At 43.3% G+C, this 26,902-nt stretch overlaps 1 long non-coding RNA gene across 1 annotated transcript in view; it reads right to left on the bottom strand.

The window, feature by feature from the left end:
- Positions 1-3,199: 3,199 nt before the first annotated feature.
- Positions 3,200-26,902, bottom strand: part of LOC145518707 (uncharacterized) — a 58,258-nt gene continuing 34,555 nt past the window's right edge. The window contains exons 2-3 of the long non-coding RNA XR_014063163.1: positions 11,857-12,026; positions 3,200-3,895 (exon numbers count right to left, since the gene is read on the bottom strand). This is a non-coding gene — a long non-coding RNA (uncharacterized LOC145518707). The remainder of the gene's footprint in view (positions 3,896-11,856; positions 12,027-26,902) is intronic.

Here is a 26,902-nt window from a genome sequence, read left to right as displayed (position 1 = left end):
CCCCCCTTGCAGTTGAAGTGGAGTGTCTTAACCATTGGATGGCCAGAGAAGTCCCAGTTGAAGGGTTGTTTTTGTTTGTTTTTATTTATTTTCATTTTTGGCTGGGCTGAGTCTTTTGTGCTGAGCGGGGGGATTTTCTCTAGTTGCAGCAAGTGGGGACTACTCTCCAGTTGCGGTGCTCAGGTTTCTCGTTGCAGCGGCTTCACTTGTCGCAGAGCACAGGCTCTAGACCCCAGGCTTCAGTAGTTGTGGCACATGGACTTAGTTGCCTCTTGGAATGTGGAATCTTCCTGGAGCAGGGATCCGCCCGTGTCCCTTGCATTGCAAGGTAGATTCTTAACCACTGGACCACCAGGGAAGCCCAAGGTTGGACTCGCAGCAGTTGAAAGAACACAGACCCAGATCCTGGAGATCCAGAAGCTCAGAGAAGGGTGCCTTCCTGCTCTCTGGCTAGCTGAACTCTTGGGTCATCCTTGACTCCAATATTTATCAACGAAAACCCCTCAAGTGTTTAAATTACTTTCCTTGCCTAAATACAACAAAATGAATCTTTTCTTCTAGTGGAACATCTTGCAGGGTCAAGGGTGTCACTATTCTAAGCATTCGTTCTCCTGTCCTACAGGAGTATTTGCATCTTGCCTGCCTCCTTACAGAAAAGGTCCTGGAAGACCAACCTGAGGTTGTCCACAGACACTCTGGTCTCTGACAGCCAGCTCCCCAACTCTCTTCCCAGCCTTTTCTAGTCTCTTCTGACTTCACATGTGCTCCAGGTTTAATGTGTGGTCAGTGAGAGCCAGAACTTTGTAGACTTCACAGTATTTCCTGGTTCATGGCCCTGTGAAAAAATCTAGTTTTTTTTCCCCCTCTGTGTTTACAACAGACTTTTGTTGCTTAGTTTCCCACACAGGGGGGAAAAACCCAGGAAGCTGTCTGCTGCCTTTTCCTCAAACTCTGCAATGGCACAGCCAACCCCCTGGGCTATTGTGAATCCTTAGAGTTTTGACCTTAGGATGATTTATGGAGGTTGTAAAAGTAAGTTTATGAGGGGAAAAAAGTGCAGGCATGTAATGTGTATAGAGAAAGAGAGAAGGGGGATGGGGAATTTAGTCACAGTAAAACCTACTAATCTTAGGGGAATATATATCTGTGTGCCGTGTGTGTGCTTACTCGCTCAGTCATGTCTGACACTTTGCAACCCCATGGACTTGTAGCCCACTCTCCTGGGATTCTCAAGGCGAGAATGCTGGAGTGGGTTGCCATTTCCTACTCCAGGGCATCTTCCCCACCCAGGGATTGAAACTGCATCTCCTGTGGCTCCTACACTGCAGGCAGATTCTTTACCACTGAGCCACAGGGGAAGCCCCAATAATTATTTATGTTTATCATATTTGTTCCTAAATAGGCACAAGTGCCTTAAAGAGATGAACAGGAAATTCACATAGACATAAAAGTAATTAGCAGACATACAAGCAACTGTTCAATCTCACTAGCCTAATAAATACTTCTAGGTTAAAAGAAAATGCCATTTCTATTTTTCAAATAATTAAACTTATTTTTTAAATGAATCCAATAAAATGGGAATACTCCCACTGAGACTATAAATTAGCACAAGTCTTAGGGAGTAAAATTCAAGAGCCTTTAAAAATCTTGATTCCCCTTTAATAGCTCCCTGTAGTGACTCTGATACAAGGAAATCATCTTAAATATGGAAAAAGACTTTTGAAACAAAAATGCTCAGCCAGCATAATAAGTAATGTGAAAAGTAAGAAACAAGCAAATACCTAGCACTTAGGGAATGGTTACAAAAATTGTGACAGGTTCACTCAGCAAAATATTAGATCATCTAGCTAACTCCCTTTCTTTTTTTCTGTTTTTTCTTTCTCTCTTTTTTTTTTTTGGCTTTCGGGATTTTAGTTCCCAGACTGGAGATGGAACCCAGGCCTCAGGCTGGCAATGAAAGTGGGACTTCTAACCACTGGATTGCCAGGGAACTCCCAGCTGCCTTTGTTAGGACAAAGACAGACAGGAGAGGAGAAGGTTCCAGTTAGCTCTGCCAGGATTGGATGTTTTGTTTTACATACAGTGTTACAAAGCTGAAACCTCTGGAATCCAGGGATGTGTTTATCAACAAACAATGGACTTATTAAACTATTTTTTTTAATTAATTAAGAAATGAAAAGCCTTTTCTGGTAAATGACTACAGTATAGATTTATCGGTTTCGAGCACATTTCCTGGCCGAAGTAGGTGACAGCAGTTATTATCAGAGTAGTCAGGGATGTTTTATTGAATGTTGACGATATGTCAGGGGTTTTCTCAAGTGGTCCAAACCATCTTATTTTATTCTCATTGTACACATTTTGCAAGGCTGCCCAAACTAGAGTGTCCCAATTTGTTTCCCTCGTAAGCATTTTGCCAGGCAGGTAGGTACGATGGCCCTGAGGGATGAAGACTTCTGAGTTATTAGCCTGGGGATCCAGGAAGATAGAAAACCCCTGGGAAGTAAAGGAGATGCAAATTCTTCCTTTTGAATTTGGCCTTTTCAGCCTTCTTCATAGCTCCCCCCCACCCCCCACCAACCCCTTCTTCCCTCCCCCACCCCTCCACCTGGACTCGCAGCCTATAGGTTCACACCTTTCAAACCAAACAGGGTAAAAGCAGAATACTGTCTTCTCAGTCCCATTTCTTCAGAACAACACTGGCAGGGCTCTGTGCCCTCCTCCCGAGGGTGTGATGGTGATAATTTCAACCAAGTCAGCCTCAGAATGGTCAAACCTCAGCACATCGCAGCTGAGCCAGCCCCAGGTAGAAACCTGAAATCAAAAGCATTTCTCTTATTCCTTCTCATTTCTCTCATTTTGGGGGGGGAGGGGAAGAATGTTATGTCTATTACAAGAAGAAACATTAACTTGTTGGAAAACTGAACACTGCTGGATTTGGAAGGAAAAGCGGGAATCCCTGATGTAGCCCTCTGCACTTCTGAGGCCTCTGCTTTTAAGCTGTTTTTTCTGGTATTTACTCGGTAGTTTTGAAATATAAGCCTACTCAACTTCAGCTTGATTTTTCAGTTTTAGATATTGCCTATTGCCTTCCTAGTGGAAAAGCAAGATCAAGGGTTACAGGAAGGGGGACCCCTTCTGGGGCCAGAGAGAGGGCTCTTGTCTGACACCAGGAAAGGAATTGTTCAAGGATACGCACACGTGCTGACAAAATGAGAGACTTTATTGGGAGGGGGCAGCTGGGCGGAGAGCAGGAGGGTAAGGGAACCCAGGAGGACTTCTCTGCCATCTAGCTGGTATTATGGTGATGCTACTAGTCTCCAGGTTGTCTCTGGCCAATCATTCTGACTCAGGGTCCTTCCTGGTGGTACACGCATTGTTCAGCCAAGATGGATTCCAGTAAGAAGGATTCTGGGAGGTTGGTAAGACTTAGGGACTGGTGTCTCCTTTTTGACCTTTCAGTGGTGGCTTGTTAGTCCTGTGTTCCTTACCAGGATCTCCCTGTCACAAAGCACCTCACACAAATGGTTATTGTGGGCGGTTTCAGTCAGCGTTTCCCCTAACGTTAGGGCTCTCATGTGCACTGCCTCCCCCGCACCCCACCTCACCCCTCATCCCACTCACGAACTTTGGTTAAATCCACATTGAGGGTTTCCATTCTGGTGACCTTTTGTTTTATTCGCAGCTGAAGCAAAATCACGTACTCTCTCCTCTGAGTACTCGTCCATTGATTTGGTCCATGCGGATTTATGCTTTTTTTTTCCTTTCACTTCTTCGCTCCCTTTTAGTGGATTTGGGAGAATCATCAATCCTCCTCTTGTCACCAAAAGTCGGCTTTCTCAGTCTCCAGCGTGTTCTCTCTCCTCCAAAGCCTTGACTTGGACCCATTCTTCAGCGTCTGTGAGCCGATAAAAGAAAAGCTTGTCATTCCCCTTCCCAAGGGTACTTGCATAATTTTATGAGGAAACACTGGATGACGAAAAATATTCAGGTTCCAGGAGAGAGGTCTATGGAGCAGAATTTCAGGCGGGAGTTGGGGTCCCTGGACACTTGGGTGACACCTCTCAGAGTCTGTCCTGCGTAAGGGTGAGGCCTGTAGGCAAGTCCTCAGGCCAGGAAGGGGTTAAGGGCCAGCCGGCAGGAAGGACTAGGAAGGGAGGGGAAGGGGGAAGACAAAGGAATCCTGGTCTCTGAAGGAAGAGGGCTCCCGGGCTGGACCGGCTTGTCCCTTCCCTGGACTTGCTAAATATAACTGTTCAGTAATCTGCAGTCCCGGGGGGTCAGGCTCAGAGGAGGAGCTAGGCCGGGAAAGGAGTGGGTGTTGGGACCCCCAGGTCAGAGGTGAGCTGGGGAAGGCGTCACCAGCGCCTTCTTTTCCTGGACTCAGTTCCCTGAGTTCAGCGTCATCCCCGTTTGGGGGTTTCACGCGGAGAAGTCTGAGTGGCTGCCTGCACTTGCCCAGTGCGTGATAAAGATCCGCTGTCCCTGGGTCACTGCGACAGAGGGCCTGCATTCCTCTGGGTTCTTTATCTGGGGAACATTCCTGACTAAAACGGGACAGACCCCAGAGGAGTACTGATGGACAGGGCCTCTGCCCAGAGCACACAGGGCAGGCCCCGGGCTCGGGGGCCCCGCCAGGACCGCTCCCTGGAGGAACAACCCTTAGGAAGGGCCTCGCGCCTTGCAGAGGCGCTGGGGAGGGACCCGACTGGGGTAGCACCGTTGCTGGAAGTCTCTGGTGTCCCCCTGCCCTGTCTGTTCACGGGACAACCAGAGGTCTGCGTCTTGTGTCCAGTGTTCGGTGAAAGAGCAGATCGTGGCCTCTGTCAACTGGAAACGTATGTTCTCTGTTAAAAATATCAACAGAGAAAATCTCTTGTGGACAGGACAGTGAGAAAGAGAAAGCTGGATTCAGACACTGGTTTCACTTCACAGCAAAGAAAAAGCCCTTCCCTCTCTTTGGAGAGAGAGGTTTCTGTACCCTCTCAGAAAAGGTCTTAATCAACTAGTATTTCCTTTTACGCAGGCACAGCGGTTCTGTTTATGAAAGAAAGCAGACCTTTTTCCTCACCATGCATATTGTGAAGAGGATTGTTTACAACACAACAGACACAGACACACACACACACACACACACACACACACACACACACACACACACACACAGCTAAGGCTCCAGGCACTTTGCAAACACAGCCTCTCTGGGGCTGACCAAGGCTGTGGTGCTTTCAGTCTTGCGACGAGGTTAATTTGCTGCATCGGTTATGCAGGAGTCTCCCTTCACCAGGCACCGCTCAGGGTTTCAGGGGATCTGTCCCCCTCTTTTCCCGTAAGAATGGTCTTCCTGGAGAGGGGCCACTGAGAGGTGTTTGACTAGGGGGCAGCCAGCCTGGAGGTTTCTTGTCTGACCAGCACCTTCTCTTAGTCACCCAGAAACATCAGGAGGGCTGTGAGCTCCAAGGGAAGGAGGTGCTGGTTAATAAATGGGGTTAGCTGGGTCCCTCAGCTCCAAACTCCCAAGTGCTCATGAACCACCTGAACATCTTGTTTAAAATGCAAATGCTGGGACTTTCCTAACGGCCCAATGACTAAAACTCCAATACAGAGGTTGCGGGATTCATCCCTGGTCAGGGAACTAAGATCCTGCATGTACAGCATAGCCAAAAATAAATAAATAATACAAATAAAATGTAGATGCTGATTCCGGTGGCCAGGGGTGGGGCCTGAGAATCAGCATTTCTTACCGGCCTCCAGGGGTTACCAGAGCTCTGGTCCAGATGACACTTTGAGCAGTGAGGCCTGACCCCAGGGAACCTGTTACAGAAACACAGAACCACCTAGGGCACACCTGAAGGCTTTGTCCTCTGTCCCTCTCTGTTTGTAAGCCTCCTCGTCCTCTCCATGAACCTGGGCTCTTCCCGCCAGCCCAGTGCTCCAGGTCTACACCCCTGTCCTTGAACACCATGCTCACCATGCCTCCTTCTTCCTGCTGAAAGCTTACTGAATGCATAACAATAGTAACAGCAGCGACTTTCCTCCTCACAGGCACTATGCTAAGTATTAATAGGTATTCCATGCCCATCGAGTGCATCACTTACGTCGTGTTCAACTCTTTGGGACCCTTTGGACTGTAGCCTGCCAGGCTCCTCTGTCCATGGGATTCTCCAGGCAAGAACGCTGGAGTGGGTTGCCATTTCCTTCTCCACTCCATGCCCGTTTGTCATCACAAATGAGGTAGATGACCATCATAACCGTGATCCAGGTGAGGACAAGTCTCCAAGAAGGCTAACCTTGCCAAAGGTCACAGTCAGTGGGGGGTGCAGCTGGGGAGCTCATCACTGCCCTGTGCTGCCACCCCATCAGTGACACAGGTGGCAGATGCTAGCAGGGAATGAAAGAGCAGGGCACCTTCATGAACTCTGGGCGTACCTGGGGAACCTGTGCCTGAGTCGCGGTATGTAGGACTCTATCCACACCCAGCAGGTTCCCTGCATCTGGGACATGGGAACTGGAGCCATGGGATCTGAAAATGAGTGGAGCAGGGTTATCTTCCATCCACGCTGCTGGGAGAAGACCCAAGGGGTGATAATCCTCAGATCATGAGGCTTTGGGAAAGACAAGCCGTTAAGGGAAAATGGGCTTATCTCTGAAAGTGGCCCTGGATAAGCTTTGCTTCCACCTTCAGCCCTGGCGTTCCGTTATTTTTTTTTGGTAAAAGAATAAAGAAGAGAGTCAGGGAAGCAGCTTCGGGATCTTATGCTTCTCTGTCTACCTCAGTGATCAAAAGGGTGGACACAGGTCCCTTATCTCCAAGCATAGCAAAGGTCCGGTGAGCTCTTGTTATCTTGTGTGCATACCCATGTAACACATATGCACATGCATGCACACACATGCATCTGTACACACATGCGATTTGCCAAGCAAATATAGGCCTCAAACATGCTAGCATGGAAGAGGGGGAATGTGTCCACATTTGTGAAAATAACCTTGTAAAAAGAATTTCATCTGCCTACATCTTTTTTTTTTGGTTTCCCTAAGAGGTGTGTGGGATCTTAGTTCCCTGTCCAGGGATCTAACCCTAACCTCTTGCATTGGGAGCTCTGAGTCTTAACCACTGGACGGCCAGGGAAGTCCCTCTACATCTCCTTTTTTTATGTATGGTACTGGCACAAAGATAGAAATATAGATCAATGGAACAAAATAGAAAGCCCAGAGATAAACCCACGCACATATGGACACCTTATCTTCGACAAAGGAGGCAAGAATATACAATGGAGAAAAGACAATCTCTTTAACAAGTGGTGCTGGGAAAACTGGTCAACCACTTGTAAAAGAATGAAACTAGAACACTTCCTAACACCGTACACAAAAATAAACTCAAAGTGGATTAAAGATCTAAACGTAAGACCAGAAACTATAAAACTCCTAGAGGAAAACATAGGCAAAACACTCTCCGACATAAATCACAGCAGGATCCTCCATGACCCACCTCCCAGAATATTGGAAATAAAAGCAAAAATAAACAAATGGGACCTAATTAAAATTAAAAGCTTTTGCACAACAAAGGAAACTATAAGCAAGGTGAAAAGACAGCCTTCAGAATGGGAGAAAATAATAGCAAACGAAGCAACAGACAAACAATTAATCTCAAAAATATACAAGCAACTTCTGCAGCTGAATTCCAGAAAAATAAACGACCCAATCAAAAAATGGGCCAAAGAACTAAACAGACATTTCTCCAAAGAAGACATACAGATGGCTAACAAACACATGAAAAGATGCTCAACATCACTCATTATTAGAGAAATGCAAATCAAAACCACAATGAGGTATCATTTCACACCAGTCAGAATGGCTGCTATCCAAAAGTCTACAAGCAATAAATGCTGGAGAGGGTGTGGAGAAAAGGGAACCCTCTTACACTGTTGGTGGGAATGCAAACTAGTACAGCCACTATGGAGAACAGTGTGGAGATTCCTTAAAAAACTGGGAATAGAACTACCATATGACCCAGCAATCCCACTGCTGGGCATAGACACCGAGGAAACCAGAATTGAAAGAGACGCGTGTACCCCAATGTTCATCGCAGCACTGTTTATAATAGCCAGGACATGGAAGCAACCTAGATGTCCTTCAGCAGACGAATGGATAAGGAAGCTGTGGTACATATACACAATGGAATATTACTCAGCCATTAAAAAAATACATTTGAATCGGTTCTACTGAGATGGATGAAACTGGAGCCCATTATACAGAGTGAAGTAAGCCAGAAAGAAAAACAACAATACAGTATACTAATGCATATATATGGAATTTGAAAGATGGTAACGATAACCCTATATGCGAGACAGAATAAGAGACACAGATGCATAGAACAATTTTATGGACTCTGAGGGAGAAGGTGAGGGTGGGACGTTCTGGGAGAATAGCATTGAAACATGTATATTATCATATGTGAAACAGAACACCATTCCATGTTCGATGCATGAGACAAGGGCTCAGGGCTGGGGCAATGGGATGACCCAGAGGGATGGGATGGGGAGGGAGGTGGGTGGGGGGTCCAGGAAGGGGAACACATGTAGACCCATGGCTGATTCATGTCAATGTATGGCAAAAACTATTACAATATTGTAAAGTAATTAGCCCCCAACTAAAATAAATAAATTTATAAAAAAAAATGACATTTTTAAAAAATTTATTATTATTTATTCATTTTTGGCTGGGTCTCCGTTGCTGCGAGGGCTTTTTTTTCTCTAGTTGCAGTGAGTAGGGGCTACTCTAGTTGTGGTCCACGGGTCTCTTCTTGTGATTGCTTCTCTTATTGCAGAGCACAGGCTCTAAGGTGTTCGGGCTTCAGTAGTTATGGTGCACAGGCTTGGTTGCCCCATATTCCATGGGATCTTCCTGGATCAGGGATCGAACCCATGTCTCCTCCACCGGCTGGCAGACTTTTTACCACTGAACCATCAAGGAAGCCCTTTTTGCAAAATGACGTTTATAAGTTTTTTTAAAAAAAATTGATTTCTTTTTTTTAACTTCCAGTTTTATTAAGACATAACTGACTCACAGCAACATAAAAGTTTAAGGTGTTCAGTGTAACAATTTGACTTACATCATGTAGTGATTATCACAATAAATTTAGTGAATGTGCATCATCTCATATAAGTATGACATAAAAAAATAGAAACAAATCTTTTTCGTTCTGATGAGTGCTCTTAGGATTTACTGTCTTAACTTTCATACATAACATATGGCAGGGCTAATTATATTTATCATGTTGGTACTGGTACTTATTTATACCTGGTACTTATTTATCTTTTAACTAGAGATTGGTCCCCTTTGACCCTCTTCATCCAGCCCCCCTCCCTGACTCCCTCCTATGTCTGCTTCTTTATCATTAACAAGAGTCTTGAGCTACTCTCACTTCATTAAACTTACTGTAAAAATTATCAACCGAGCTCATCTTTTTTCCCTGCATTCTTGGTTCTCTGCAGCTCAGTCTGAGCTCTCCTCCAGGCCCCCTGGGCAACCAGTCATCTCTTGGAAATAAACCATCTGATACCCTCAATCTTTGCCTCAAATGCTTGTTTCATCACCTCACTTTCGTCAAAATCTGACTTTATCTGCAGGAGCATACGTTCCTCCTCTCTTTGCACAGCATTCCACACACATACCGCCTTTCCCCACCCTCCCCATTCCAAACTGACATGAGTCTCCTGATGCCTGCTTCCCCGGTTCCTCTTCCTGACTATTTTTTGTCCATCATCAACTCTAAGGAAGTCTACGCCACTCTGTTTCCTCAGCTTCCCCAGTCCTTCTTCCTGCCTCCCACCCTCTAAGGTATTCTTCGGATGTCTCTTGCTCCTCACCATTCTAGAAACACCCATAGATCTTTTCTTAGAGTTCCTCAGACTCCTGGGGTCGAGAGAGCTTTATCTGCACTGCTTTATGTCATCAAGACACAAGTAGATAATCAAACAGGATCACTCCCGGCCCACACTCTGGAGCCTGGAAATTCTCCTTTGGGCTCTGCAGGCGCTCACATTACCCTCATGCCTTCTGAGCCCTTCTCATTGTTTTCTCTTTCTTTGTTAAAAAAAAAATCATTTATTTATTTGGCTATGCCAGGTCTTAGTTGCGGCAAGCGGGACCCTTAGTTGCGGCAGGTGGGATCTAGTTCCTGGGCCAGGGAGGGAACCCAGACCCCCTGCACTGGGAGCGCAGAGTCTCAGCCACGGGACCTCCAGGGAATTCTGCCCTTCTCGTTGTTGCTTGAATGTCCTCCTGGCTTCCCTTGCATCTTCACCCAGGCTGGAAAATTCTCACTTCTGAATCACGCAATTCCCCATGTAAGCCGTTCCCAACCTCCACTGTTTCTACAAGGTTCTCCCTGTGCCTCTTGTTTTTTGATTCTTTTGCGTTTGTCTTTCGCAGGCTTCCTGAGGTCCCTGGGTGGGGAACCTGCTCCTTTTATCTTCTCTCCTCTGCTGTGAGGCCACCACCGTGGAGCCTGGTTCCTGGCTCCTGGTTTTACTCCTAGTTCTTACTATTTAGTCTCAAGGAAGATGTCAATGATGCAACACCCGTCACTCCTCAAACCCCGCACTGGAGGAGGAAATGGTAACCCCCTCCAGTCTTCTTGCCTGGAGAATCCCGTGGACAGAGGAGCCTGGTCCCTGGGGTCACAAAGAGTCAGACATGACTGGGCGACTAAACAACAACATACTCCCCACAGGGCCTGTCTCAGCCTTTGTTTCACCCTGTGGGTCCCCAGTCCATCCCTGTTCCCTGCTCTTCAGATATCATTCTGGACTGAAAACCCTGTGATTATCCGAAGTTTCCTCACGTCCCCCATTCCCTATTGTCCTTCTCCTAGTCAGAACATTTATTATTTTCAGCTTGGCACACTGTAAGAACCTCCTAGCTGCATGATCCCATCATCTGCTCCATTCCAACCTACTGTTCAAAGACCACATTCCTGTCTTGCTTAAAAATCTTCGTGTTTCCCCACTGAGGCTCAATGGTTTGACTTACTGGGCATGCCTATTTTTCATACATACCCCACTTTGCTGCTTAATCTTTGCTCATGTTCTTTTCTCTTTTTTTTAAAAGATTTTTTTGATATGGACCATTTTTAAAGTCTTTTATTCAATTTGTTACAACATTGCTTCTGTTTTATGTTTTGGTTTTTTGGCTGTGAGGCATGTGGCATCTTAGCTCCCCGACCAGGTATCGAACCTGCACCCCCTGCATTGGAAGGTGAAGTCTTAACTACTGGACTTGCAGGGAAGTCCCTTTTCTCCATCCTGAGGGCCTTCTCTCCTTCATGGCCACATGAGCAAAATTTATCTTACCTTAGAGGCAAGTTCAAAAGCCATCTCAGACAAGAAGTTGTCCCTAAACCCTCCCCGTAGAAGTAATTTCTCCCACCTTTACTTTCCTACAGCTTTTGAGTCCTCTTAAAACATTTCTAATTTTCCACCCTGTATTATGGTTGACACACAGAACTGTAAGTTCTTTAAGGGTGTGCATGCTTGTCTGTTCATCTCTGCATGCCCCCTACAAGCAGCACAGTACATGACACACGATGCTGGACTACTCAGGATGCTTTTATACAAATGACAGGAACCAAGCTAACAGGCAAGTAAAAGAGAATGTATTAGACAAACAAACACAGCAGGTCACACAGCAGTGGGAGGCACAGGGGGACAGCCGGGCGTGGCGACAGCTGGAACCAGGGACTGGAATTCAGCAGGACACAGGCTCCATGTCTTTGCTTCTCCCTACATGTTGGATTCATTCCCCTGCTGTGATCAAGATCCCTCCACATGGCACTGAGAGCTCCCAAGACTTACATACCAGGCTGCCACCTCCAGAGAGGGCTGGATTTTAAGTTGCAGTTCGAAACATGGTCTTAGAGAACTACTCTGATTGGTCCAGCCTGGACCAGAGGGCTTCCCTTGATCAATCGGCTTGGCCAGTTGATTGGATGACTCAGTCTTTCAGGAGCTCACTCCTGGGTTCTGGAGCTGTTTTTTAGAAAAGAGGAATTTTCATGAGCCATGCACTCACCCCAAGAATTATAGCATTCTTTTTCTCCTTTTTCAAAAAAAATGTACTATAGTTGATTTACAATGCTGTGTTAGATTCTGATATACAGCAAAGTGACTCATATATATATATGTATATATATAATTTTCTTTTTAATTATAGGTTATTACAAGATATTGAATATAGTTCCTTGTATTATACAGTAGGATCTTGTTGTTTATTTCATATATTAAAATGTATATTTGCTAACTCCAAACTCCTAATTTATCCCTCCCCCAGCTCTCTTTGGTAACAATAAGTTTGTTTTCTATGTCTGTGAGTATTTCTGTTTGTAAATAAGTCCATTTGTATATTTTAGATTCCATATATGAGTGATGTCATATGATATTTGTCTTTCTCTGTCAGATTTACTTCACTTAGTATGATAATCTCTAGGTCCAACCATGTTGCTGCAAATGGCATTATTTCATTTTTTATGGTTGAGTAGTATAGCACTCTTGTATCCAATAAATTTATGACAAATGTGTTATTAGTATTTTTGTTGGTGAGAATTATGTAGTAGTGCCCTAAGAAGTCAATAACTGCTTAGGGCTGTTCTTGTCATATTAACCACGTACCCATTTCTTGAAAGAGAAAGTTGTTCAGTCATGTCCGACTCTTTGTGACCCCATGGACTATACAGTCCATGGAATTCTCCAGGCCAGATTACTAGAGTGGGTAGCCTTTCCCTTCTCTAGGGGATCTTCCTAACCCAGGGATTGAACCCAGGTCTCCCACATTGCAGGCAGATTCTTTACCAGCTGAGCTACCAGGGAAGCTCATTTCTATTCATTAAAGTAGGACTTTTAATAATTCCGCTTGTCAGTCTCATTCCTAATAGAACATACACCTGAAAGGAAGAAAACGGATTCTTTCCTTCTTTCTTCTTTTGGCCACACCCTGAGGCTTGTGGGATCTTAGTTTCCCGACCAGGGATTGAATCGGCACCCTTGGCAGTGAAAGCATGGAGTCCTAACCAATGGGCCATCGGTGAATTCCTCCTTAAAGGACCTTTAAAATCAAACTCCTCTAATCTAGATAAACTTTACCTCTAACTAAAATGGGTTGATGAAATTTCCATGTGTATGTATCTGGACCCCAGTGAAAAAATGGCATCAAGCTTATTATAGCTTTTGGCTGTTGTACACAAATTCCTTGTATTTTTGACCGATTTTCTCTCTTCCACTTTCATCAACATCCTATACCTTGAATCCCAGCACTTGTGGATTTGCTATGTAGAATGCATCTTTGTTTCTTTTGCTCAGATTGAACATTATTCATTATGAAAAATTATGAACATATTCTTCAAGACTGGTTTTTCTGGTGTGGCCCCTCATGGCCAGGGCTGTGAGACTCAGATTGGAAAGTAAGTCAAGGGTGAATTGGTTTTCTCACTTTGAGCTTTTTCACACTTTGAAATCTTTACTAACCATTTTGACCCCTTTTACCAATGTCACCTCCACTGAAAGTCAATAAGATCTGAATTACCCAGAACCTCTGGTCTTTGAGTCCTTGGAAGCTGGGGGGATAGCAAGAAAAATCTTTTGTTTCAACCAATACTTATGATTAAGAGAGGAGAGAAGCAAAGAGATGTTAAGGATAGCAGAAAGTGGACTCTTAACACTACACACGATAGCCAAACATCTATATGAAAAGGAGATTAATTTATCCAGATGATATGTCAAATGTCTAGACCATGCCATGAACTGAGTATTTTTTTCATAGATTTGGAGTTGCCAGGCTTAGCAAAACATATATAAGATGCCCATTTAAATTTGAAATAAACATTGATATTTTTAAACTATAAGTATTTCCCAAATGATACTTAGGACAAACTTATACTAAAAAATTTATTGTATCTGAGATTCACATTTAATCAGGGGTCCTGTATTTTATCTGGTAGTTCCACTTAGATTAGATACTTTGGCCTTATATAGACACAGTATGAATATTACTTGTAAGTTAATAATTTTTTTTTTTTTAAGATATATATGCATAGGATTTCCCTGGTGGTCCAGCAGTTAGGAATCTGCCTGCCAATGCAGGGGACACCAGTTGTATCTCTGGTCTGGGAAGACCCCACATACTGTGGGACAACTAAGTCCATGAGCCGAAACTATTTAGCCTGTGTGCTAGAGCCTGGAAGCCGCAACTACTGAGACTGTGAGCCACAACTACTGAAGCTCGCATGGTCTAGAGCCTGCGCTCCCCAAGAGGAGCCACTGCAATGAGAAGCCCATTCACCGCAACTAGAGAGTAGCCCCCACTTACCACAACTGGAGAAAGCCCACTCACAGCAACGAAGACCCAGCGCAACCAAAATAAATAAATAAATAAAAATTTTAAAAAGGTATATGTACATAGAAACGAAGCCTTTCCCATGGTTTATCTTTCCACTATCTTTGAAATGAAAAATTTGACTGCTCTTCTAAATTCCAAATTTTAATCCACATGGCTCACATCCTTATCACGGAACCCGAAAGCAGTTTAATCAATGGATAAATTGAGTTAATACTCTGTTACGTTAGCACGCTCATTGCTAATCTGATTGCCTCTAACTTTGAATACGTTGTAGTGCTTAGGCCAGTGTCACAACCTTTACTCTTCTCACAAAATCTCCTAAATAGTTGTGATGCAGTCATCTAATCAAGGACCAGTTGTCAAACGCATAGTCCCTGTGATGCTCCTTTCTAGGCTCTATGAGATGCATGCATGCATTCCAGGTCGTTTCCGTCGTGTCCAACTTTTTGCAGCCCTACAGACCATAGCCAACCAGGCTCCTCTGTCCATGGAATTCTCCAGGCAAGAATACTGGAGTAGGCTTCCCCGATAGTTCAATTGGTAAAGAATCCACCTACAATGCAGGAGACCCCAGTTCGGTTCCTAGGTCGGGAAGATCTGCTGGAGAAGAGATAGGCTACCCACTCCAGTATTTTGAGCTTCCCTTTTGGCTCAGCTGGTGAAGAATCCACCTGCAATGCAGGAGACCTGGGTTCAATCCCTGGGTTGGGAAGATCCCCTGGAGAAGGGAAAGGCTACCTACTTCAGTATTCTGGCCTGGAGAATTCCATGGACTGTATAGATCATGGGGCTACAAAGAGTAGGACACCACTGAGCAACTTTCACTCACTCATACTGGAGCAGGTTGCCGTTTCCTTCCCCAGGGGATCTTTCTTACCAGGGGTCGAACTCACATTCTTATATCTCCTGCATTGGCAGGTGGATTCTTTACTACTATTGCCACCTTGGAAGCCCCATGAGATGTACAAAGACAGATGAAATTCATCGATGACTCTCTGAAAAGACTACTGTGGCAGGCACTACTCAAGGTGCTAGGAGTGCTGTAGATGGACTTGCAATTGATCAAGGAAGAACACATCCAATAAGGTGGTAAAAAGACACCAAGATCCCCAACCCCAAGGGATTGTGTTCTGCTAAATATCAGGGGTTTTGTTTTGCTGAGTGGAGGATACAAGCTGAGGGCAAAGGCTGACTTTCTTAGAATAACAGAAACATATTCTTTTTTTAAAAAACTTTTTATTTTATATTGGAGTATAGTCGATTAACAATGTTGTGATAGTTTTAGGTAAACAGCAAAAGGACTCGGCCTTTGAATATGCACGTGTCCGTTCTCCCCCAAACTCCCTTCCCATCCAGGCTGCCACATAACATTGAGCAGAGTTCCCCACGCTATTGAGCAGAGGACACTGTTGATCTCAAACTCCTTAACTATTCCTCTCCCCTCCCCTTCCCTCCTGGTAACCATAAGGTGTTTTCTAAGCAAAGGGAAGTTGAGTGGGAGGAGAGAAAGAAGAGAGAAGAGGCAACCAGCAGAGCTGGGCTCTTTGATGGGAAGAGACAAAGATGTCCCCTGGGGTAATGGATTCAGTTTCTGCCCAGTGATATGTGTGAGACGTGATCCCTCTTTCACAGGCTCCAAAGAATCCCCAATAAAACATCAGTTTTCTCATTAGTACATTGTGGTATTGGATGTGTTTTTGAGGATATGACAGAGCGGTGAGCATGGCCTCATAGCGAGTGTAAAGTAAGAGTCAGGGCCCCCATGGGAGGCCCACCCATCTGGGCTGCATCTTGAGAATGTTCATCTCACATGTTTGGTATAAGTTAGAGAATCCAGCTGTAGTTCAGATTAAGTTGTTGCTAAGAAGACAACCTCGCCATCCATGCCAAACATTTGGACTTTATGTAAGACAGTGAAGATACTTCTGGCATGAGCCAATGGTTCTTGGCATCAGTTAAGTTTCTTTTGTTTTAAAGCAAATCAAGGCCGATTAAGCAAGAAGAAAAAAAAAAGAGAATGTGGGGAAAGGGATTTATGGGAGAAGGTATTGCAAGCACAGGGGAAAGTTCACAGACTCAAAGGAAGAGCTGACCAGCTAGGCCTTGGGAAGGACAGGGGGACAGAGACCAGGGCTTCTCCAGGGACCTCGGGGGCCAAAGCTCATAGATTTTTTTTTTCTTAGCTGCTGCTCTCATGTGTTTTAGCCTTAGTTATCATCCTGGTCATGTTTTCAAGTTCCCACGAGAGAATCTTACTAGTACAGCTCAATCCAGGGTTCTCTACCCATTGTGGACAGCCAGATAGTACAGACATGACTCATGGCAGAATCACCTCTTCTTTCCAGGCCTCCAGTATACCTCAACACTATCTGGAAAGGCTGTTTTCTTGGATGCTTATACAATTATATCCCTTCTTTTGGTTTAACTGAGAATTTTAAATTATTCCATCTTTCTCACAAACACTAATTTGGAAGTTACATACTTGATTTCTATTCTTCTGGTGGTTAACCTAGAAATTCCAGCTTAATTTACAAAATTTAGGTTAATCAGTTTCTTTACCTTCTTTTCAGGCATTATAAAGACCTTAAATACTTAAATTCCACTCCCACTTACATACTTGTAAACTGATTTTTTTCATATATTTTAATTCAACTTTTAAAACACAACCTAAAATTATTCACTACAATTTTATATTGCCAATGTTCATTTGCACTTGCCATTTTCTTTGCTTTTTGTTCTTCCTGTGTCTCATACATTCTCTATAAGATCACTTTTTTTTTTTCCTATGTCAAGTACATGTTTTAGCATTTTTTTTAGGAGATTTTGGGTTACCCTGTGGCTCAGCTGGTAAAGAATCTGCCTACAACGCGGGAGACCTGGGTTCAATCCCTGGGTTGGGAGGATCCCCCTGGAGGAGGGAAAGGATACCCACTCCAGTATTCTGGTCTGGAGAATTCCATGGACTGTATAGTCCATGGGAGTGCAAAGAGTCGGACACGACTGAGCAACTTTCACTTCACTTCACTTAGGAGATCTCGTTAGTGAGGCGTGGACAGTCTTTATTTCCCTAGAATATTTATTTATTTTGTCTTTATTCTTTTTAAAATTTATTTATTTATTTACTTTTGGCTGTGCTGGGTCTTTGTTACTGCGTGGGCTTCCCTAGTAGCTCAGATGATAAAGCATCTGCCTGCAATGCAGGAGACCCAGGTTTGATCCCTGGGTCAGGAAGATCCACTGGAGAAGGAAATGGCAACCCACTCCAGTATCCTTGCCTGGAAAATCCCATGGACAGAGGAGCCTGGTGGGCTACAGTCCATGCAGTCACAAAGAGTCGGACACAACTGAGCGACTAACACACACAGAGGGCTTTCTCTAGTTGCAGTGAGTAGGAGCTACTCTCTAGTTGGGATTCAGTGACGTCTCATTGCGTCAGCTTCTCTCCTTGCTGAGCACAGGCTCTAGAGCATGTGGGCTTCAGTAGTTGCTGTGTATGGGCTTAGCTGCTCCATGGCATGTGGGATCTTAGTTCCCAAACCGAGGATCTAACCCGTGTTCCCTGAATTAGCAGGCAAATTCTTAACCACTGGACCATCAGGGAAGTCCCAATTTTGTCCATATTCTTAAAAGATTTGTTTTCACTAGATATACAATGGTAGGCTGGCAAATTGTTTTTTTTAATATGCTGAAAATATAGCGTTATTTTTCTGGTGTCCATTGTTTGTTGTTGAAAGCTTGCTGTCAGTTTAGCTCCTGGCAATCTTTTCTCTTTTTTTTCTAAGTATTTTTAAGAATTTCTTTATTTTTAGTTATCTACAACTTCACTGTGATGTTTCTGAATATATCTAAGTATGTTATCTTGCTTGGGATTCAGAGATTCCTAAATCTCTGGATAGGTATCTGGAGCAGTGGTAAAAATGTTCGAGCATTATGTCTTCAAATATTGCCTTTGCCCAATTCTTTTCTCCCTCCTTCTGGAATTCCTCTGTAACATCATCTCGCATGTCTCTTAGCCTCTATTTCATATTTTGCATCTTTTTTATTTTGTGTTGCATTCAGAACAGTTCATTGCTCTTTCAATAATTGTTTCTTCAACTGCGCTCTTAATCTATCCCTTGAATTTTTAATTTCAGTTAAAACTTAAACTTTTTTATTTTTAAGCCCAATGACACTTTTTATGGTTTACTAATATCTGCAGGTATTTCTAAAATATATCCTTTAAACACTAAGTAAGGATGTTTTATAATTTATAATCTCTAACTTAATCATCTAGAATCTACACGGCTCTTTTTATGGTTCTCTGTTGTTTCTGTTGGTTTCCGTGTGTGCTTGGATATCTTGGATATTTTAAATTATATGCTGCTCACTGCCTTAGAAAACTGTTTATGGAGATGCTCTTTGACCTAAGATGAAGGGTCTCTTCCTCAGGAGAATTTGAATTTGTCTTTCCTTCTTTCGGGCCCATAGGTACCCTTCTGTCTGGTACCATTTTAACTTCATTCAGGGTTTAAGATTTCTCAGACCACCCAAGTCTTTTGAATCCGTGGGAGTAACTACCTCTAATTACAACTTCTCACGCTTTTTATTTTGCTCCTTTGCTCCTTCTGGCCCAGTTTAATCTCCTCAAACCCCATGGAGGTGGAAGCAGGGAGGTGGCGTCCCCTTTGAAAGTCCCGCTTCCTCTGGAGGCTTCCATCTAAACCTTTGTCCTGGGCTTTAGTTTCTGTCCCTCTCACACTGAGAGCCTGTGAGAACCATTGCTCAGTTCCTCAGAACGATTTGGCTTCTGTGAGAACAGAAGAGTGCTCTGTCTACCTCTGGATTTTTGCTTTCTCTTAGCTTTTGGCCTGATTTCGTTGTTTTTATTTGATCAGTAATTTGATGCTTTCATGAAGATTATGAAACATTTTTTTTTCCCTCATAGTTTTTAGATGCTCTTAGCCAAAGGGTAACTCTGAATAAGCTAACTCCCCACAAAGAACAAGGCCAGGCCACAGAGACTGAACGCTTGCTCCTCAGGCCTCCAGCCAGTGTCACTTTTCTCAGGGAGAGTCAACACAGCACCTCCTGCCGTGAGACAAGACGGTCTGCTTCGTGTCAGTAAATGTTGAATGATTTTTGAGGACTAGAGGTTTATAACTGTCTTGAGGCAAATAATTCTAAAAGGACTTGAAAGTGGGAAGAATTTCCATTCTGGAGTCTCTTGATACTTCTTCTATCCAATACTAGAAGGGCTCAATCTACATCTGAGCTCCACACTTGGAAAGAGGAAACATCTGATGGGTGACTGTCTCCTGCAGCCTTTCCCCTGTGGTCCCACATCCATCACGGTAGACTGTTTACCACACTTTATTCCTCACAGGTAGAGTCTGCTCAAAAGACAGGTATTTGCACCTGAGTTGAGTTCTAGCCTTGTTTTATTTCAGAACCTGCTACATCCACATAGAAATTGTACGGGAAAGAGGAGACAGAAAGGGAAAGTAGCTGGCAGGGAAGATCTTCTAGGGAAAGATAAAGAATTTGATGGTCTCGTCTCTTGGCATTCAAATGCTTTGCCCTTCTCTCCATAAAATTTACTGTTAATTAATGATTTCTCCTTATTGTGTTCATCGGCTCTGTTTGAGGGAGATGTAAAAAAGTAACGAATATGATGTCAAGATTGTGATCATACTACTTACAGAAAGCCAACCGTAACTGCTTCGCTATTTTATTATTTACCTGCTTTATAAAGCCCTATTTTATTATTTACCTGCTTTATAGCCCCTGTAGCTATTTGAGCTTGCAACCCTTGAGACAGATGATATTCAGTTCAGTGCAGTTCAATTCAGTTCAGTTGCTCAGTCGTGTCTGACTCTTTGTGACTACAGCACGCCAGGCCTCCCTGTCCATCACTAACTCCCAGAGTTTACCCAAACTCATGTCCATTGAGTCGGTGATGCCATCCAACCATTTCATCCTCTGTTGTCCCCTTCTCCTCCTGCCTTCAATCTTTCCCAGCATCAGGGTCTTTTCCAATGAGTCAGCTCTTCACATCAGGTGGCCAAAGTATTGGAGTTTCAGCTTCAATATCAGTCTCCAGTGAACACCCAGGACTGATCTCCTTTAGGATGGACTGGTTGGATCTCCTTGCAGTCCAAGGGACTCTCAAGAGTCTTCTCCAACACCACAGTTCAAAAGCATCAATTCTTCGGCGTTCAGCTTTCTTTATAGTCCAACTCTCACATCCATACATGACTACTGGAAAAACCATAGCCTTGACTAGACGGACCTTTGCTGGCAAGGTAATGTCTCTGCTTTTTAATATGCTGTCTAGGTTGGTCATAACTTTTCTTCCAAGGAGTAAGCATCTTTTAATTTCATTCGTGCAGTCACCATCTGCAGTGATGGTATTAGGTACCCAAAAGAATGAGCCCAGGGAGGAGATGATAACTTCTGTTTAAATAGCACAGGAGAATGAAACTTTTAGCCAGAAAGACTTGAAAGTCAGGTGCTGCTTAAGCAGGTGCTGCTTTTTTTTTTTTTACATGGAAAGGTATTTTATTTTAAATATAGCAGTGTGTACATGTCAATCTCAAACTTCGAATTTACTTATTCTCTCTACTCATCCCCTCTAGTAGCCTAGTAAAGTTCATTCTTTAAGTCTGTGAGTGTGTTTCTGTTTTGTAAATAAATTCATTTATATATATAAACAATATATTAATGTTATTAGTATATTAATTATTAATAATTATTAGCCAATTGTTGATTTATATTATATTATAATTAATTATAATATAATTATTAATATAATAAATTATTGTTTATTATTAATATATTATATATTAATTATTTATTAATATATATAAATTATTTTCATTTTCATGAATTGGAGAAGGAAATGGCAACCCACTCCAGTGTTCTTGCCTGGAGAATCCCAGGGATGGGGGGGTCTGGTGGGCTGCTGTCTATGGGGTCACACAGAGTCAGACATGACTGAAGTGACTTAGCAGCAGCAGCAGCATATATATAATATATATATATAATAAAGGACTTCAGCACATAAGCAATATCATATGATATCTGACTTTCTCTGTCTGACTTACTTCACTTAGTATGATAGTCTTCAGTTCCATCCATGTTGTTGCAAATGGCAACATTTCATTCTTTTTAATGGTTGAGTAATATTCCATTGTATATACGTACCACATCTTCTTTTTTTAATTTATTTATTTTTAATTGAAGGACAATTGCTTTACAATATTGTGTTGGTTTCTGCCACATAACGTTATGAATAAGCTGTGGGAATACCTAAGTCCCCTCCCTCTTGAACCTCCCTCCCACCTCCCTCCCCAACCCACCCTTCCAGGTTGTCACAGAGCCCCAGTTTGAGTTCCATGAGTCATACAGCAAATATCCATTCATCTGTCAATAGACACTTAAGTTGCTTCCATGTCATGGCTATTGGAAACAGTGCTGCAGTGAACACTGGGGTGCATTTATTCTTTCAAACCAAGTTTTTATCCAGATGTATACCCAAGAGTGGGATTGCTAAATCATATGGTAGCCCAATTTTTAGTTTTTAGAGAACCTCCATACTGTTCTCCATAGTGGCTGTACCAATTTACATTCCCATCTACAGTGTAGGAGGGTTCCCTTTTCTCCACACTCTCTCCAGCATTCATTGTTTGCAAATTTTTGATGAAGGCCATTCTAACTAGGGTGAGGTGATATCTCATTGTAGTTTTGCTCTGCATTTCTCTTGTAATTAGCAATTTGAACATCTTTTCATGTGCCTCTTGGCCATCCATATGTCTTCTTTGGAGAAATATCTCTTTAGGTCCTCTGCCTATTTTTTTGATTGGGTATTTTTTTATATTGAGCAGCATGATTAAGCAGAATATCTTAAGGAGAAGGCAGATATGATTATCATTTGTAGCTGTAGACTCGGTTCAATCAGCATTGATCAAGGACCCTTTAGGCACAAGACACTAGGTTAAGCATTTTTTAAAATATAACTCATTAAATTCAGAACAAAAAAATCATGTCCCCTCTCTAGTGTTGAGCAGGGAGATGTGAAAAACAACAACAACAACAACTATTTTAGGAGTCTGGAAGAAAGAAAAGTTCTTACTAAATATTCTCCCATGTAGGGAAAACTATTTCAGGAATATGTTTGGAGACTTAGGGGCATATTTGAAAGCTCAAGTTTGTATAATATTCCACTCAATTAAGCCTCCAGTTTTTCTAAAGGATGTGGTAAGAGTCCTGGACATGAAAGATTTGCATTTTATCCATATTAGTTCATATTACATGTTAATTTTTATTTATTTGTTTGGTTGTTTTGGGCTGCACTGCATCTTCGTTTCTTCTTGTGGGCTTTCTCTAGTTGCAGCCAGCGGGGCTACTCTTCATTGCAGCGCTCGGGCTTCTCACTGTGGGGGCCTCTCTTGTTGTGGAGCATGGGTTCTAGGCAGGTAGACTCAGGAGTTGTGACTTGTGGGTTCTAGAGCGTGGGCTCAGTAGTTATGGCACACAGACTTAGTTGTCCTGCAACATATGGAATCTTCCCAGACCAGGGATTGAACCTGTGTCCTCTGCACTGGCCAGTGGACTGCTAACCACTGGACCATCAGGGAAGTCCCTTTCATCTTAGTTTTAAGGAAAATTGCATAATGTGCTCTTTCTGTGAAACCCCCTGTCCACAGGGTAAAGATGCTTGGCACCCATACAGGAAGTGGTATGCCACCCAGTTAAGGAGGCGAGTACCATGTGTCCAGAGGGGGGAGTTTTTCTTCAGAGAGCGCCCTACTGATTTTTCTTTGATGACACTACCTTCCACTGTAGCTGTTTGTGGATGCCTTCTATATCATATTAAACTCTACTTTCTTGAACATTTGGAGGCCTTATTTTCCCACAGGCCCTACCACTGGACAGGCAATAAATCACAAGAGGCAGTATGGAGTGTAGACCATTAAGTACTAAGGCTCTGATACTAAAGACAGAAGAGATGTGAGACTTCACTGGTGGTCCAGTGGTTAAAGCCGTGCACTTCCAATGCAGGGAGTGAGGGTTCAATCCCTGGTCAGGGAACTAAGATCCCACATTCTGTGAGGCCAAAAAAATAAATAAAATAAAAATCTTTAAAAAAAAAAAGAACAGGAGAGGTACAAGCATCACAGATGCTTGTTCTTTTTCTCTAGCCAATTTTTTTCTTCCTTTCTCCCTTCCTTTCAGTGACAATAGAATCCCAATTTTCATCACTTATCCATTCCTTGCTCATGCAGTCAATACCCCTTGGGAAAAATCTGATCCTACTCCTGGCTCCAGGGGTGTATTAGTCAGGGTTTTCCAGAGAAACAGAACAAATATATATAAAGAGATTAATTATAAAGAATTGGCTCATGGAGGCTAAGATGGAGCTTGCAGATGGAAGCTCAGGAGAGTGGATGGATTGAGTTCAAGTCCAAAGACAAGAGGAAACTGATGTTGTTGCTCATAAACAGGGAGAGAGCAAATTCTTCTTTCCCCCCAGACCTTTGTTTGATTCAAGCCCCCAATGGATTAGACAAGGCTCACCCACACCGGGGAGGGCAATCCACTTTACTCAATCTACAAATTTAGACGTTCATCTCCTTCAGAAACACACTCACAGACACACTCAGAAATAATGTTTGATCAGCATGTGGAAACCCTGTGTCCCAGTCAAGTTGATATATTGAATCAGCCATAACCAAGGGCAAGCCCTATTTGATTTAAGTCAGTCGTCACATCCTGCCATGCCATGTTGCTGGTCAAAGTGCTTGGTTCAAAATGAGCAAATATCCAACTCCAGGCCAATAAAATGCAAGAGGAGATGACATTTGCTGGAGACTGCAAGAATAGAAACTTCCTTACTTTTCTATGGAAGTGACTTCTTATCCACCTGGATATGAATGAAAAAGATTCAGTCCAGGAACATTGCTAGTAGTCATCTTGAGGTGATGAAGAAGCCAGGCTTGGGACATAACAGGTAGTGGGGAAGGCAGAGAAAGGCATGAAATTAAACTGGATCAGTGTTGAAATTATTGAGCCTAGGATCATGGTTTGCCTTGAAACCACCACATAGCTGAACTTAACAGTTATAGGAGCCAGTAAATTCCATTTATTATGTCAACTGGTTGGGGTTGAATATTCTGTTACCTGCAACCAAAAGATTCCTAACTAATACAGTTGCAATTTCAATGTGATGATCAATGAGAGACTTAAACATTCAATGATTCTGTTAAGAATGCACCAGAAAAGTAAACATTTCTGCTATGAGATGTGAGCAACCAAGTTGGATCGCCTACATCAGAAAAGATGACCATGTATGCAAAACTTGAAACCACCAGAGGAATTCTGCACAGCTACAGGCCACATTCCTTCCTTCTCTCCAGCTATAAACATCCTTCAAAGTAGCCTCTTCTTCTCCACAGGGTTCCAGGGATACATCTTTTCAACAGTTCTCTGAGAGTTCACTTGACTGAGAATCTTTAAAGAAAGGGAGAGTGACTTATTTTTCTTTGTGCATTCAGCACTTTGAACAGTGCCTGGCAAAGACTAGGCCCCTAATAAATATGAATGCATAAATGGATGGATTTATTTATTTAACAATTACAGATCTTCCTCAACTTATGCTGTGGTTATGTTCCAGTAAACCCATCATAAGTTGAAAATATTGTCAGTTTAAAATGCATCATAAGGGGCTTCCCTGGTGGCTCAGTGGTAAAGAATCTGCCTGCCAATGCAGGAGACATGGGTTCAATCCCTGGTCTGGGAAGATCCCACATGCCCTGGAGCAACTTAGCCAGTGCACCACAATTACTGAGCCTGTGCTCTAGAGCCTGGGAGCGGCAATGACTGAGTCCATGTGCCCCTAGAGTCTGTGCTTCCCAGTAAGAGAAGCCCCTGCAGTGAGAAGCCTGAGCACCCCAACTAGAGTGTAGCCCTCGCTCTTGGCAACTAGAAAAAGCCTGTGCTGCAATCAAGACCCAGCACAACCAAGAGTAAATAAATAAAATTATTTTTAAAAATTAAAATGCACCATAGGGAATTCTCTGGTGGGTAGGACTCCACACTTCCATTGCAGGGGCACAGGTTTGACCCCTAGTTGGGGAACTAAGATCCTGCATGCCTCATAGCATGGCCAAGAAAATAAAAATAAAATGCATCATAGCTTAGCTTTGCCTACCTTCAACATACTCAGAGCACTTAAACTAGCCTACAGTTGGGTCAAATCATCTAACACAAACCTATTTTATAGTAACGTGTTGGGTATATGTCATTTATTGAATATGACACGGAGAGTAAAAAACCAGATGCTTGATGGGTCCAGAATGGTTGTAAGTGTATCACGTGGTTGACTTGGCGCTGTGGCCGCTGCCACTGCCCAGCATCAGAGTATATACCCAGCGGAAAGAGCAAAATTCCAAGTGAGGTTTCTGTTGAATGTGTATCTCTTTCACACCATCAGAAAGTTAAAGAAAAAAGAAAACTGTAAGTTAAACCATTATAAGTTGGGAACTGTCTGTGTTTATTAAGCACCTGCTGCATGCCAGGTACTGAAAGAGGTGGTGGATTACAGCAGTGTACAAAACAAAGGCAGTCCTGGGAGTCTTGGTATGACAAAGCTTCTAGGGAGAGGGAATGTTTTATTCCAGGTAAACAGGTACTGGTTACCTAGGTGTGTTTATGTTGCAAAATTTTACCAGGCTGGGGACTTCCCTGCTGGTCCAGGGGCCAAGACTCCACGCTCCCAATGCAGGGGGCCTGGACAAGGTGCCTCGTGCTGTAACTAGATGATCCTGCATGCCACAAGGAAGACTGGGAGCAGCCAAATACATTTTAAAATTTATAAGGTTTATGATGCGTGCATGCTGTGTCTTTACTTCAATAAAATGCTCCCCCAAATAAAACACAGAAATAAAAAGTCCTTATTCTCAAAAAGTTTACATTTCCATCAGAGCAGACAATACACATAAATATACAATATGATGAGAGGTAATAAGTGCCATAAACGTCTGACTGTAAGAAGGATGAATTCAGTGAGAACACAGACGTGACAGAGAGAGCACCCTTTGACATATGTATTGCCACATGAAGAGCGTTCCCCAGGCTTCCACCCATCCTCCCCAGAAGCTCAGCTTCAACTTGCTTTCTGAGGTCAGGCTGATACCTACCTTTGTGCTGCTAACTGGGCTCAACTGAGGATGGTTCTGTCAGGGACGGATGTGGGAGTGGTTAGCAGATGGGTGGGGTTACATGCGGGACTTCTCAGGTGGCTTAGTGGTAAGGAATCCACCTGCCAATGCAGGAGATGCGGGTTTGATCTCTGGGTCAGGAAGATCTCCTGGAGAAGGAAATGACAACCCACTCCAATATTCTTGCCTGGAAAACCCCGTGGACAGGGGAGCCTGGCAGGCTGCAGTCCATGGGGTCACAGAGAGTTGGACATGACTTAGTGACTGACCACACATGCCCGAGCTTACATGTAAAACCCGACTCACAGAAGAGTGCT

The sequence above is a fragment of the Giraffa tippelskirchi genome, chromosome 8 (assembly GCF_054371585.1).
Source record: "Giraffa tippelskirchi isolate mGirTip1 chromosome 8, T2T-mGirTip1v1.2.pri, whole genome shotgun sequence".
NCBI classification, from domain to species: Eukaryota; Metazoa; Chordata; class Mammalia; order Artiodactyla; family Giraffidae; genus Giraffa; species Giraffa tippelskirchi.
Note: the sequence above shows the minus strand (reverse complement) of the source record. Positions and strands in the feature narration are given on the sequence as shown.